A 14,757-nucleotide genomic window follows, 5' to 3' on the forward strand; every position below is an offset into this window, starting at 1 on the left:
CCCAGTTCCATGATCAAAACTGGTGTCTGAAGGCCTCTGCTCCCGCTGCGTGGGAAAACCTAATAGCTGAATATGCGATTGACATTTGCCTGCCAGGAAACCTCAGATTACCGTCTGCATAAAGAGTGTGTGTAAACAGCCACGTGTGTAAAACAGCCAGGTATTTCAAGTCCAAAGATAGCTTATAAATTATATATAGCATACTTTATAGTTTAAAAAACTGCACGATATAATATATTACATATCGAAATAGAAGAAAACGTCACGGAAAAGGCATGCTTGTTCCCCTATTTGTCACGGGTACTCTCTGAGGGAAAATTCCTCTCAGGAGGGAGATGTAAGTTCTGAAGATGCCTATTGATTCGGCTGCATCAAAGACATCTGTTGCAGTCACAAAGCCATTACTGGAGCTACCTGCTTGCTCTTAATGCAAATAAGGGCTGGCATTGTTCGGCCACATCACAGCGGCCCACTCGCACTCACCAGAGCGCCCTCATGAAAAAGCAACAGGAACGAGGCCCCGACATCATTATTGAGCATTTGCCTGTGTTCAAGTGAGCACCTCATGCGGAAGAGGGTTTCTGTGTTGTTTGTATGTATGAGGTTGCTTGTGTGTGTGTGTGTGTGTGTGTGTGTGTGCGTGTGTGTGTGTGTTTGTGTCTGTGTCTGTGTGTCTGTGTGTGTGTGTGTGCGTCTGTGTGTGTGTGTGTGTGTGTGTGTGTGTGTCTGTCGTGTGCGTGTGCGTGTGTGTGTGTGTGAGAGAGAGAGTTTGTTTGTGAGTTTGTTTGTGTGTTGCTGAATCACAGGGAGGACACAGCACCGTACCAAACAACAAATCACAAATATCCATCTTCTCCTCCCAGCGACTCTGTGTCCAGGGATCAATGCAGGGTGGGCAGAGATAGTCTAACTCCAAGGAGAGCTGCTCTCACGGTCTCCACGGGTAAACACCACCGGGTTGATCAGAAAGCCTGCCGCAACACAACACCCCCCCCCCCCCCCTCCACCTCACCTCACCCCCCCACCGCAACCCAACCCAACCCTCCAATCCATTCCCACCCCCACTCACTTCCATCGCCCGCCCATCCGTCAATGAAGGAGGGACTCACAGCCACATCGCTAACGCTCCTAATTAGGGCTGTTTTCCCTATTAAAGTGCTCACTCGCATTAAACACCACTCCTGTTTATTGCAATTAGTTTAGCCATTAACTTGCACTTCATAACATTGGGCCTGTCTTGGATGGAAATGAGTGGAGCACATGGTGCATTATTTATGAGCAAGCATGTGTGTGTTTGGGTGTGTGTGTGTGTGTGTGTGTGTGTGTGTGTGTTTTAGTATGTGTGCTCAGGAAGAGTTGGCACCGTATCTTCTCCCAAAATGGACCCCCCCCCACACACACACACACACACACACACACACTCCCCAGACACACACACACACACACACATACACACTCCTCCACCTTTCCCTGTGACATCTCTCAGCGTATCTCTTTGTGTGGAGCCGCCATAGTCTGCGAGCTGGGTAAACATGGCAGTGGCACTGGCGCGGTGTGCCACGGCATTCAGCTGTCGTGCCGCAGCGTCTTGTAATGCCTGCCCCGCTGCGACGGAAGACTGTAAGTGTTGCCGCCGACGTGAGCCGTGACAGCCACATCAAGATCATCCACGGCTCCCCCACGTCTGGGCCAGCCGTCCGAGATGTTACCGTGTCAGGGCTTTTTAAGTGACAGCTTAGCCCAAGCTTGGTCATTTGTGTTTATGCGCAATCCCTACCCTTCCAGACATTTGTGTGCGTGTGTGTGTACGTTTGTGTGTGTGTGTGTGTGTATTGAGGCTCAGTGAAATTGTCTAATAAGAGATCTCGACTCTTGAAGAGCTCTCATGGCAGTGGTTTATGTAAATGGGCTACAACATCTCGTAAAGTTAATATCAGAAGTAGAAAAAGTCTAGGAGCCCACAGTGTATATGAAATAAGATGCTGGTGTGAAAATGACACTCACACAATTTAAAATACATATTGGTTGCCAGATATTTTTGCTGTCATATATTTGCCTCATTACCATCAAATTATCTGTATCCAGCATAGAATGAGGCAACAATAACAAGAGTAAACAAATCCATGTTTATCGTCCGACTCTTATTTTTCACACATTTGTCATGAGTGCTCCCAGAGATGATGTGCAATCAGGCGTAATCATCCTTATTTTTTTACGGGGCGTTCGGTTGTAAGTGCTGCAACCAAACACTCAGGATTAGGTTATAATGCTGAGGTAATGGCTCTTGCCCCCCTCCCCAGTCGTTCGTCATGAGGTCATGCTTTTCTGAGTCATCCTCAGGTCAGGAGGCTTGCGGCAATTCATCATTACCCGTAATTACAGACATGACATCATATCTGTGTGTGTGTGTCTGTTTGTGTATTTCATCAACCCCCCCTCCCCCCCCCCAAACTGGAGCCGGTGCAGCCCTGTACAGTACGGATAGAGGAGATGCTACTCCCTCCTTAGTCAAAAGAGTGACAGTTCATTGCCTTAATGAGGTTCGCATCTTGAGACAGTTTGGAGCGGCGGAGCGAGACTAGCATGTGAGTGGGCGATTGTCCACGGTGGCAACGCTCTGGATCGGCTCTTTAAAATCAGTCTGGCTTAGTTTTAACTGAAGTTTCCTGCCAGAATCGAGAAACTCCCTGAAAGTTTTTCTGAAGCCTTTTTCTTCCCTGTGATGCACTTTTTATTATCAAATCTGAAGGTCCAGCATATCCAGGCTATCAAGAGAGAGTATTTCCTCCTCTCTGCTGCCCTACATCTGTGATAGTCCAACACTGGCGGGGCACATTCCACATGTTTTTTTTTTTTTTTTTGCATCCTTGGAATGAAATAAATAAATATCCCGTATGCATTAATACGAATGCCAGGGCCAAGCCAGCAAAAGTTAGAATTTCACTTCTCCCTCTCACTCATCTCTCACTCCCCTATCCTCTCTTCCTCCTTTTCCCGATCTCCCTCCATCTCACCCCCCTTCTCATGTCCCCCCCGTCCTCCATTTTTTCTCTCTCTCGGTGGCTTTATCAGCTCGGCTGCAGAGTTTGTGTTCCAGTCGAGTGTGCTCTATGAGTCGGGAGTGCGCTGGAGCATTCAGGCCACAGTAATGATCTCCGGCTACCTGGAGAGCGGCTGCTGCTAATCGAGGGCCCTGGCAACCGCCTGTGCCGCCGGCCTGGTGAGCACACACACACACACACACCCCAAAAAAGAGAGGAAAAAATTACCCATCATGCCCCCCTAATGACCGAAATCTGAGTCCGATCATGGAACGAGAAGAGGGCTGGTGTGGCCTGGCCTGGCCTGGCGTGGTGTGGTGTGGTGCGGGGTTGTGTGGTGTGGTGTGGTGTGTGTGGTGTTGTGTGGTGTGGTGCGGGGTTGTGTGGCATGGGGTGGGGTTGTGTGGCATGGCGTGGTGTGGTAAGTGCCAGAGAGAGTTTAATCAACAGTGGCGCATGTGCAGTAGCCTCTCGCTAAAAGCTTCCTGCTTTTTGTAAAAATTAGATTTGGGGAGCGGTGCTAATTATTTCCCTTTTCTCAGCACCCCCCCAACAACCCAACCCCAACCCCACCCCCACCCCCCTCCTTGCCATATTTCCTATTTCGTTGTCTTAGCCCTGTGTTCGCCCCCTCCTGCAAATCCAACTCTTGTATTCCAATCATTCTCTGAAAAATGAGCAATTACATTCTGCGATAAAAACGTACACCAGAGCACAGACAAGCCTCTCGCTGGCGTGTATTACCCAACCCCGGCCTGTTCAGCGCACAATTTGTCCCGTGATTAAGCACACATCCAGGCACCTGCATAAATAATTCATGCTAAATGCCAACGATGAGAGGGCACAGGATTGGGAAGAAAGAGTTGTTTTCCAAATTGTTGAGGTGTGTGTGTGTGGGGGGGGGGTGGGGGTTTGGGGGGGGGGGGGGCATCACAAAAGGCTGAGTTCCAAAGCTGCTGTGGCCTCACTCTGAACAGCAACAGCCCATCCCATCTCATCTGGGACCCGCCGCTTAACTCCGGGTAACCGCTATCTCTCAGCATCTTTTCGACTCGAACAACTGCACTTATCACAAGAAAGGGACCGCTTTCCAAACCGGGCTCCTAAAACCTATTTAGCGAACACGTAGCCATTGTCCCCGCCGCCCATTGTGCGACGACCGAGGGGCAGAGTCGTTTATGGCGCAGCTCGTGTTCGCCAGAAGAGGATCAGATGGAAGCGTAGCCTGTGGTACGGGGGGCTGGCTGGCAGCGGCTGGGCGAGATGGCAGCGGAAGAGGGTTTTAACCAGCCTCGCGCGCCGCGCCACGCCACGAGCACAGGCAGCAGAGGCAGCAGGCGCGCGTTAGCAGCGGGCCATGCACCACAAGAACAGTTTAATGAATGCAATGAATATATCACCTGGGGGAGAAAACAGTCACACACATGTACACACACACACACACACACAAACACACACAAACACACACAAACACACACTCACACACACACACACACACACACACAAACACACACACACACACACAAACACACACACACACACACACACACACACACACACACACACACACACTAGAATGTCCATACCTTCTGGGGAAGTTACAGCCACTGACAGAATGCACAGACCCAGCAGCAAATTGTTTGTGTGTGTGCATGTGTGTGTGTGTGTGTGTGTGTGTGTGTGGAGGAGGGCGGACAGGCGGTGCTGTCGGGGCGGATGCGGAGGGCGATGGGGGGGGGGGGGGTGTAGGAGGGCCGTAGCCACCTGGATCACCGCGACATCAGCCTGCGAGGGGAGCACATTAGCCCCCCGCTGTGCAAACATCATCCTGAATCCATTGGCGAGGTTTTTAATTGTGATGTAAATGAGATCGGTACAAGTGAGGGGCTGTGGGGAGAGTGGCCGGCCGGCAGCTGGTATGGCGGCATTGTGCGATTGTCAGATCTCCTGACGCACTAATGCACGGTCTGTATGGAGTGCACAGGCGACAGAGGGAGAGAGAGAGAGAGAGAGGGAGAGAGAGAGAGAGAGAGAGAGAGAGAGGAAGAGAGAGAGAGAGAAAGTGGGCACCCAGCTGTACCGGGAAAAACAATACCCTCTGATCGCGCCTCTGCTGCCACGCTCATCGCCATGGAAATGTAAATGCAAACCTCCACGGACGCAGCACTGGTAGAACTTCAGCCGACACCTCAGACTCCCCCCCCTCCCCTCCCCTCCACACACACATACACACAACCCTTTCGCCCCCTCCTTTTCTTTTGCCTCTCACACAAGTGGTAATTTATGGTACAATTGCTGTCAAATTTTATGCAACATAGTGTCATCTCAATTTCTGTAGTCTTTTCTCAATGTGACATCATTATACCTGCAGCCCAGCACCTTGCTTGAAATGATGGCTCTGATGCTGTTAAATGAGCCTTGTCAGTCCAACACGAATAATGACACAGATGGCATCCAAAATGACTCGAAAGCTGCGGGGGGAAAAAGCGTGCAAAGTGTGTCCCTGCCAAAATTAATTTCACACCGAAATCTTGTCGTTCAGCAGCGGCCTCACGACATTGTTGTTTTTTCATTTGTCGTCGTCTTCGTCGTTTTTTTTTTTTTTTTCCCGGAGGGTCAACGCAGTTCTGCCGTGGCGCTCTTGTTAACGCCGCCTTGTTGACCGTATACTCGTCGCCTCGCTCGTCCGTCCGTCCGTCCGTCCGTCCTCGAGACGGAGCGATGATATTAGAAATTATGCAGCCAGGGGCCCCCGGAAAGGCTAATGATCAATAGAGCGCGTGCGAGGAGGACTGCCACACGGCTCATTATAAGCGGCATGGGGCTCGGCGGTGTCAGGCCCTCCCCAGAGGATCCCCACAATCAAACGGCCGCGGGATGCGCATCTTCGGCCAGCGCCAGAAACTTTCGCGCCGAGCATTAAATTGGGACATTACTTCTGAAACCCGGGAGATGTCTTTATTTTTAGCAAGGCCGAGAGAGAGAGAGAAAGAGAGAGAGAGAGGAAGAGAGAGAGAGGGAAAGAGAGAGAGAGAGAGAAAGAGAGAGGGGAGGGGGGGGGTGAAGAAAGACAGAGATGAGACTGAGAATCGTTTCGGAAACGGATAAGCCTGACATCTGTAGCACACGCTAGTGTGCTATCTGCACCAGGCTGTGATACTCCAGTCTACGCTCGTCATTGTGTCTCAGTAGTGTGTGTGGCTGCCCCTGCCTCCTAATAGCGGCAGATGAATATAGCCAGTGTAATCCTTTCTGTACAGTCAAAGCCCACCCACATCTATTGCAACCACCCCACAACCCCTCCAACACACACACACACACATTCTCTCACACACACACACACACACACACACCATTAGACACATGCACAGACACAAGCTCTTTCTCTCCAACACCCCCCCACGCTCACACACACTACTCACACATACACACACACACTCTACCTCCCCCCCATCACTCATTGCACAGAGCTGGAGGAGACAATATCTGGGGGATTAGCGTTGACCTTTGTAGTTCTGACATTCACCAGTTTTACTTAATTAACGCCAGGCAGCCTCCCTGACCTTTTGTCATGCGAGCTGTCATTGGAAACCTTTCTGTTGACTTGAATAGGAATGCTATTTGTTAAAATAATCAGCGGTCCGGGCCTTGCCCACGCGACGCGACGCGCTCTCTCTCTCTCTCTCTCTCCCCTGGCGCTGCCCGCTGCGCCACAATGGGCTCTGCCGACGGGGGAGAGGGCTCTTTTTTTTGTTGTTGTTGTTGTCCGCCGGGGGCCGGTGCCAGAGGGAAATGGGGGACCCTTCAAGAATACGGCGCCCCGGCGTCTATTAGCTGTCACATTCATTTGACTGAGCGCCTTCTGAGATGTTTATATGCAGACGCTGGAGTGCCATCAAACCTCTTGGGTAACCCCCCCATACCCCCCTCTTTTATTTCTTGTTTAATTTTTCTTTTGAGGGGGTACAGCCCACTGGGAGTATGTGTTGTGATCAATGGAGGGTGCTTAAGTGTGTGTGTGTGTGTGTGTGTGCCTGTGTGTGTGAATTTGCATTGTTTTCCACCATGTCAGCTCCTGTTGTGATGAGAGAGATTATTATTTGCGAATGTGTGATGTGTGAGGATGTTTATTTCTATTCCTCTGTGTGCGTGCACGCTTGCGTGCATGTGTGTGTGTGTGTGTGTGTGTGTGTGTGTGTGTGTCCAAGCTTGCGTGTGACAATGGACGCAGATACATTCGGCGGTCCTTTGCAGAGGGATTTCAATTAGGTGGCGTTAAATACAGTTGGAAATCACCAATCACAGCGCCATTGTTCACGGAGCTGTAAGAGCAGCAATCCCACTCCCCCATGCCCCCTCTTTTCCCTCGCTTGCTTTCTTTATTCCCTCATTCTTTTTCTCCCTCTCTCTCTCTTTTTCTCCCTCTCTCTCTCTCTCTCTCTCTCTCTCTCTCTCTCTCAGCGTTTTTTGTTTTAGTAAGAAAGGAATTGAGGAGATGAGCCCTGCTAGGGTAATGTACTGTGTAAGCAAGGGAAATGGCATTGTTGAGGGGAGCTCATGTAACGGTAATATCCTGTCTAAATTGAATTTGCAGAACAATCAGAACCATTAGGCCCCTCACTGAGAGAGATAAAGACAGATAGTGGCGTGCTCTCTTTAAATGACTAATGCCTCACTCTGCTCCAAGGCATCAGATCTGCTTTCATAATACCAACCCCAAGATGTAGAGGAGAGAGAACGAGAACGAGAGGAAAGAGAGACTTGGAGAGAGGGATGAAGGGAAAGAGGAAGGGAGCAGTGTTTCATGGCGAAGGAGAAAGAGGGAGAGAGAGAGAGGAGAGGGGGAGAGTTGTGTTGTGGACATCTGCAATTGCTTCAGACGTATGCATTTCATATCGCGTCGCGGGCAATGATTGCCTCAGCCACAGCCAGGCAAGGTGCTGAGCTCCTAATCTTTCTGATGAGCGCAGAAGGAGCGCCAGCAATTATAGTCGTGCTCAAGTAGTGGTTCGCTGTGGAAGTCATAAAAATGATGATCATGATGATTGCGATGATCATTGCCTTTTATTATTATACTTTCATTTGTGTCTGCGTGTGAGTGCGTGCGCGTGTGCATGCGTTTTTGTGTGTGTGTGTGTGTGTGTGGTGTGTGTGTGTGTGTGTGTGTGTGTGTGTGTGTGTGGGGTTGGGGGGAGGGTCTTGGTGCAGACCAACTCTGGTCGATCTGAATTGCAATTTTCAGAACAATGCATGACAGAAATGATTTGTTTTCCCCCCTTTTTCCGGTAAGTAAGGTACCGCTGTTGTTTTCTCATTAAATGTCACTTGAACAAACAAAGTAAATAAAGTTATCTGCAATATGTTGTCTTTCTCATTATTCTGGTTGCATCAACCACAATATGGAACATCATTCTTGACATTGAGGAATAGCCGCATGTCAAGCTGGAGTACCATAAAATGTAATTGTGGATTGCTTTCCATGCTGATTTTAATTTTCAATGTGATCTCGCATTGTTTTTATTTCTATATTTGTCATGTCTTGCGTCTGGAGAAAGCCTGTTTCCCAAATAGTTTAATTTCAAGGTATACATAATTCAACACTCCCGTGCCTGCTTGGGTTTTCCTGGTATAAAGTTGGAGCGGAAGTGTAATACTAAATGCCTCCATTCCATTCAATTTCATCCCTCTCTTTCTCCAGCCTTGGCTCAGCTTTCGGACAGGGGATGTGAATCCAAACTACAGAAGCCTCTCTCTGTCTCTCTCTTTCTCTCTCTCTCTCTCTCTCTCTCTCTCTCTCACACACACTCTCACTCTCTTTCTCTCTCTCTTCCTCTCTGTCTCTCTCTCTGTCTCTCTCTCTCTCTCTTTCTCTCTTCCTCTCTCTCTATCTCTCTCTCTCTCCCTGTATCCGAATCTCAGTGTTTGTGCAGTTGTAAATATTTCCTTATCTCTGGATAATGAGCCTCTGCCACTGTGTCCCCCCCCCCACACACACACCACACCACACACACACACACACACACACACACACACACACACACACACACTCCACCGCCCCCATCGGCGTACCTCCTGCCCCGCCCCACCCCACCCCACCCCGCGCCGTCCCCGGCAGCAGAGTGCTCTCAGTAGCAGCGTCTGGAGCCTGCTAAACTGGGCGTTTCATTCCGCTCGCTCATTATCGCTCGGGGTTCATTGCCAATAATAAAGATTTCTCCGGCGGTGAGACTTTTTGAATTCGGAGGAAATTACATTGAACAACGGGGAGCCTATGGCTCTAAATGTTTAATTAGGGCTGATAAAAAACAAGGGGATCAATCACGCCCGGCAATCGGGGGGCCTTTGCAGTGAAGAGCCACCGCCTCAATCTCTGATGGCGCCATTCGGGGGGGGGGGGGGGGGATAGAGATTGGACTTTTAGCGCGGGTGCCATATGCCATAAGCATAGGACGAGGGGTGTTAGCGTGCAGATGTGGAGTGCAACTCCGGGAGAAATATACCAGCGCTAATGGCGAACTAAACATGGTCGCGCGACAGCGCATGGATGCGCCTCCAGATGGGCGATATTGTCAACGGCGAAATAATTCAAACACGCGAGAAAGCATTACAAGCACTAAATAGGGCAACACATCAGAATACATCAGAGGGAGGATGCGTTCAATCATCCCCCCGCCGCCAGTGAGCGACCCTGGGATGGAGCGAGCGAGGGATGGATGGAGGGAGGGAGGGAGGGAGGGAAAGATAGAGAGCCGTTTCAGAGGGAGGGGAAACAGACGGACGGAGAGAGAAATGTTTGAAGACGTGGACAACGATAGCTGGTAGGACGAGGGGTGAATTAGGATTAGGGGGAGGCATGCGTAAACCCAGATGAAATACTGAAGGGGTGGAGGTTGATGTGTGTGTGTGTGTGTGTGTGTGTGGGGTAGAGCCAGGTGGGGGATGAGACAGACATGTTTGGTCGAAAAGAGACGGAGCAGGAAAGAGGGGAATGAATCAGTGTGAGAGGCTTCAGAAAAGAGAGAGGGAGGGAGAGAGAGAGAGAGAGAGAGAGAGAGAGAGAGAGAGAGAGAGGGAGAAAGAGAGAGAGAGAGAGACAGGGCACGGAGTGCAGGAGCTGGAGAGACAGAGAGACCAGAGACCAGGACAGTGGGCAAGAGCAGACAGGGAGAGAGAGAGAGAGAGAGAGAGAGAGAGAGAGGGAGAGAGAGAGAGAGAGAGAGAGGGAGGGAGGCCCGAGAGAGAGACCAGAGACCAGGAGAGTGGGCAAGAGCAGAGTAAGAGAGAGGGAGGGAGAGAGAGAGGGAAGCAGGCTTGGAGAGAAAGAGAGAGAGTGAGGGAGGGAGGGAGGAAGAGAGGCAGGCTTAGAGAGGGAGAGAGCGAGGGAGTGGGTGGGAGAGGCAGACAGAGCAGGTCTGGACGTGGCGGGGCGGAAGTGCGTGTGCCGGTCGGGCTCCGGTAAGTGATGGCGATGGCAGTGTAAGTCTCCTGGGTGTCATGTTTCTGTCAGCCCCCCTGTCTGAGTGAGTCACAGCGCTACTGCTGCTGCTGCTGCTGCTGCCGCCACCATCACCTCCACCACTGGAGCCGCTCTCTGCTGGTAAAGGGGGGCGGTACCGGTCCGTCAGCCCCGAGCCTGGCACTCAGCCACCACACAGAGCCAGGGCCTACACACACACACACACACACACACACTCACATGCGCACACACACACACACACACACACACACACACACAGACATGCACACCACACTCTTACAAACTCACATACACACACACTCACACACACACACACACACACACTCACACACACATACCACACACACACACTCACACACACACACACACACACACACACACACACACACCAGCCACTGAACTGCAGATGAGGATGGAGGATAGAGAGGGCGGGGTAGGGGATCAAATAAAGTGTGCCACTGGGCTCTGAGGGGCCTGGGGTGTTATTGAAGGACTTCAAGTCAGACTTCCTCCCTCTTTTTGGACAGTCCTGCCGTTTAAGACAAAAGCTTCCAGGGATTTAGAAAATGTTCAAAGTGAATGAGGGGAAAATGTAAATATATTTAAAAAAAAAAAAAAAAAAAGGAGGAGAGGAAGATGAAGAGTGGAATAAGGAAATAAAGAAGACAGTGTGTGTGTGTGTGTGTGTGTGTGTGTGTGTGAGAGAGAGATGTCCTGACTGAACAGCTTCTCTCACAGTCCAGGGTTTTAAAGCCACGTCTAGGCAATTATCGGGAGCAGAGACGGGTGACTGGACAAATACTGATAGCGGTTGACCGGCAGCCAGAATGCACAGTCCTCTGCCTCTTTCTGCATGGTCAACAGCCTCCTGCCAGAGCCCAAAATAGCTTGCAGATCATTTGTAGCGTGGCCTCTGTGTCTTCATGCATAATCCAGTCTGGTGAGCAGGCCTTGGTTATTGATACCAGAACCGAATAGCACACATAACAGCGTTGTGCAATATGGAAATGCTTTTGTCCATGCAAACAGTAACATGTGCTGGAAACATCACCAGCCAACTATCAATTCAGGGTTAGTTTCTAAATTGGCCAGCAAATACATAAAAAGAAATTGATGCCTCATTTTTCTTTCATTTAAGAAATAAAGCAAATATAGAATTTCCAGCGTTTTCAGGGAATTTCACGAATCAAGAATTCCATTTGAAACACTTCCACTTCCTCCGCCTTAGTAACTGCTGTGCTGTCACGGTAACTATCAAAATATTCTGTCACTGAGTTGGTTACACTCCAAGTCATTCTCCGTTAAGCATACATGCAGAAACTGATCACTGAGTGGGAAAAACCTGCAAATGTGCCAAAAATAATGACATGGAGCCAAGCCGAGTGAAAGAAAAGACTGAAATGAATAAAGGAGGAGTGGGTGCAGTGGGAGGGGAGGGGGGGGGGGGTGACGAGAATGTTGACAGTTAATTAACTTCTTTTATTTGGGTGGGGGGATTGTGGTGTTGAGTGTGTGTGTGTGTGTTGGGGGGAGGGGAGTTTGGGGGGGCAAATCAACCTCAATAAGTGAATGTTGTGCTGTCTCATTTTTGTCTACAGATTCTTGTGTCTCGAGGGAAAACGCAGGGACACGGGAGGACTGTATAAACCGCCGACGTCACCGTGGACGACGACCGCAACCGCGACAACGCCAGCGTCCGCTCCCTCAGACGTCCGCCTCGACCGCGTCCGCCTCCTGAACTGTCAAGCCACCGCTGCCCTCCTCACTCCGCTTTCACACACACACACACACACACACACACACACCTCCATCGGTGACACGCCGGACACAGAGCTGCTGAGACGCTGAGCACAGCTGGATTTCGTGCGGCGGCGGCGCCAGCATCTGCCGCGGCTCCCTGCAAGTGTGATCTCCAATTTAAGTCGCCGCTGAAGACATCTTTGAATATGCCCGCAGGGCAGGAGCAGTGCACCACGCTGTAGCCGTAGCCTTCCGACAGCCAGTCACAAGTCTGCCGTGCAGTGGGAAGTTCATCAGCAGTCCGTGACATGCTGTAGACCTATTATTCTATCCATCTCTATATTTATCTGTATACTGTAACTGCACATCTGTCTTTCTCTTTGTCTCTTTCTTTCTTTCTCTTTCTTTCTTCCTCTCTCTTCTTTCTCTCTCTTTCTTTCTTTCTCTTTGTCTTTCTATCTATCTATCTATCTATCTACCTCCTTCATCTATCTCTCCGTTCCTCATCTCTCTCCCCTTATCTGTCTGCACCCGTGATCCTTACAGACAGGGGTGCTCATTGTCCTCAGCTGGAGTTCCTGTTATAATGAGCTACTGTGGCTCTGTGGCCTCCACCACGGGCAGCGGGTGGTGGTGTAGGTGATGGTGTAGGTGGTGGTGTAGGTGGTGGGTGTCGTGCCACTGCTGGTGCCGGTGCTGATGCTGCGACGCTCCTGTTGCCTCTCCTTTCATAAGCCTCGCCGGCCTTAGAGATGGCCGCCTCTGAACACAGCCTCTGATTTACGAACGTCAGCCCCGTCTTTCCACCCACCCCCGCTGCTCCCCCAAACACACACACACACTCACGCACATTTACACACACACACGCACACTCACGCACATTTACACACACAAACACACACACTCACGCACATTTACACACAAACACACACGCATTCACACACACACACACACAATCACGCACATTTACGCACGTACACACACACACTCACGCACATTTACACACACACACACACACACACACACACACACACACACACATACACACATACACACCCTCGTACATGCTGTCACGCTCATGGCCGTCCACCAGTCATGAACGCCCGGCGACGCGTGACAACAGGCAGAGGTCAATTTGTCGGGTCAATTTATGGACAGAGGAGGCGAATAATATGGAATAATCCTGTCTGCTCAAAGCTCTCAGACCATAAATATTGGGTGACATGCAGTAATTCCACTTTGTCAGTATTGACAGACGGACACGACGATGAGATTGGGTGCCCACTCTGACGACAGCAGGACAGCCACAATTGATAGGTGACAGCAGAGAGGCAGAGATTGTGTGTGTGTGTGTGTGTGTGTGTGTGTGTGTGTGTGTGAGAGAGAGAGAGAGAGGAGAGGTAGTCAATATACTATATGTCAGGTGCGTGTATGGTAGCATCAGCCTCCAATATAACTCACACTTAAATAGTCAATCTGCAGTTTTCACACTGTGCTTTGTGCATATGCACACAAACCCACACAAACACATTTGTGTCTTAATCAGCTTTTTTGTTCTTAAAAAAAGCAAAGTCCACAGTAATTGAAACCTACCAGACTGGCATAATTTTTAAATCAGTTCCATCCACCTTTTGTAAGTCACAAATAATTTTTGCATGAGAGAGCATCCAATTTACATACAGTACCTAGCTGGTGTTGTGCTGCTTGTATACAACAACAACACACACACACACACACACACACACACATGGAAAGAGAGAGAGAGGCACAGTGGCATAAAGAGGGAGGTTTAATTTATGGCTTTTTACTGCTTTAAAGCTTGCTTGCACTTCCTCCAGCTTCCATCTTCCAAGGCCTCGACGTTTTTTTTTTCTTTTTTTCTTCTTCTTCTCTTTGAGTTTCCCTCCATTAGCCGCTCTGCACAGCAGTGACATTATACGGGCACCCGGGGAAGGCGGCATCAGCGCGGCTCACAGTATGAAAATGATGAAGCCTGGCTTGTGTTTGCAATCACTGGCTCTTTCCCTCTGACCAGCACGAACACTGAACTGGTGTGGCAATTCCAGAGCAAGAGAGAGAGAGAGAGAGAGAGAGCGAAAGAGAGAGAGAGAGAGAGAGAGAGAAGGGGGGGGGGGTTGGGGATGAAGGAAAAAGCGATCCGTTCTGCTGGAGGGCAGTCGCATCTTTTGGTCAGATCTCCACTGCCCTGTGTCACCATCTGAGACCTAATGTAACCTGATGCAGCGCCGTGTGGGCCCCCGGGGGGGGACTTGGCTCGGCTCGGCCACAGCTGCCTGAGATGCGGAACACATCTGGCCAGAGGCGTGCAGGCGGGCGAGGCCTGCCCCTCTTCCCGCTCGGCAGAGGTGCGGAGGTGAGCCAGGGCCACGGACGCCGGTCCCGACGCACCTTGGGGGGGGGGGGGGGGGGGGGGGGGGTTCTCCTGGTCACCGGCTGGCAGCTAGGCATCACCAAACGAATGCTGAGAGAGAGAGGGAG

General features: G+C 50.5%; 1 long non-coding RNA gene across 1 annotated transcript in view; it reads left to right on the forward strand.

Annotated features, from left to right (window-relative positions):
- Window positions 1-12,317, forward strand: part of LOC134065686 (uncharacterized) — a 20,897-nt gene extending 8,580 nt beyond the window's left edge. The window contains exon 3 of the long non-coding RNA XR_009936322.1: window positions 12,117-12,317. This is a non-coding gene — a long non-coding RNA (uncharacterized LOC134065686). The remainder of the gene's footprint in view (window positions 1-12,116) is intronic.
- Window positions 12,318-14,757: the final 2,440 nt, after the last annotated feature.

This window comes from Sardina pilchardus, chromosome 19 (genome assembly GCF_963854185.1).
Source record: "Sardina pilchardus chromosome 19, fSarPil1.1, whole genome shotgun sequence".
Taxonomy (NCBI): Eukaryota; Metazoa; Chordata; class Actinopteri; order Clupeiformes; family Clupeidae; genus Sardina; species Sardina pilchardus.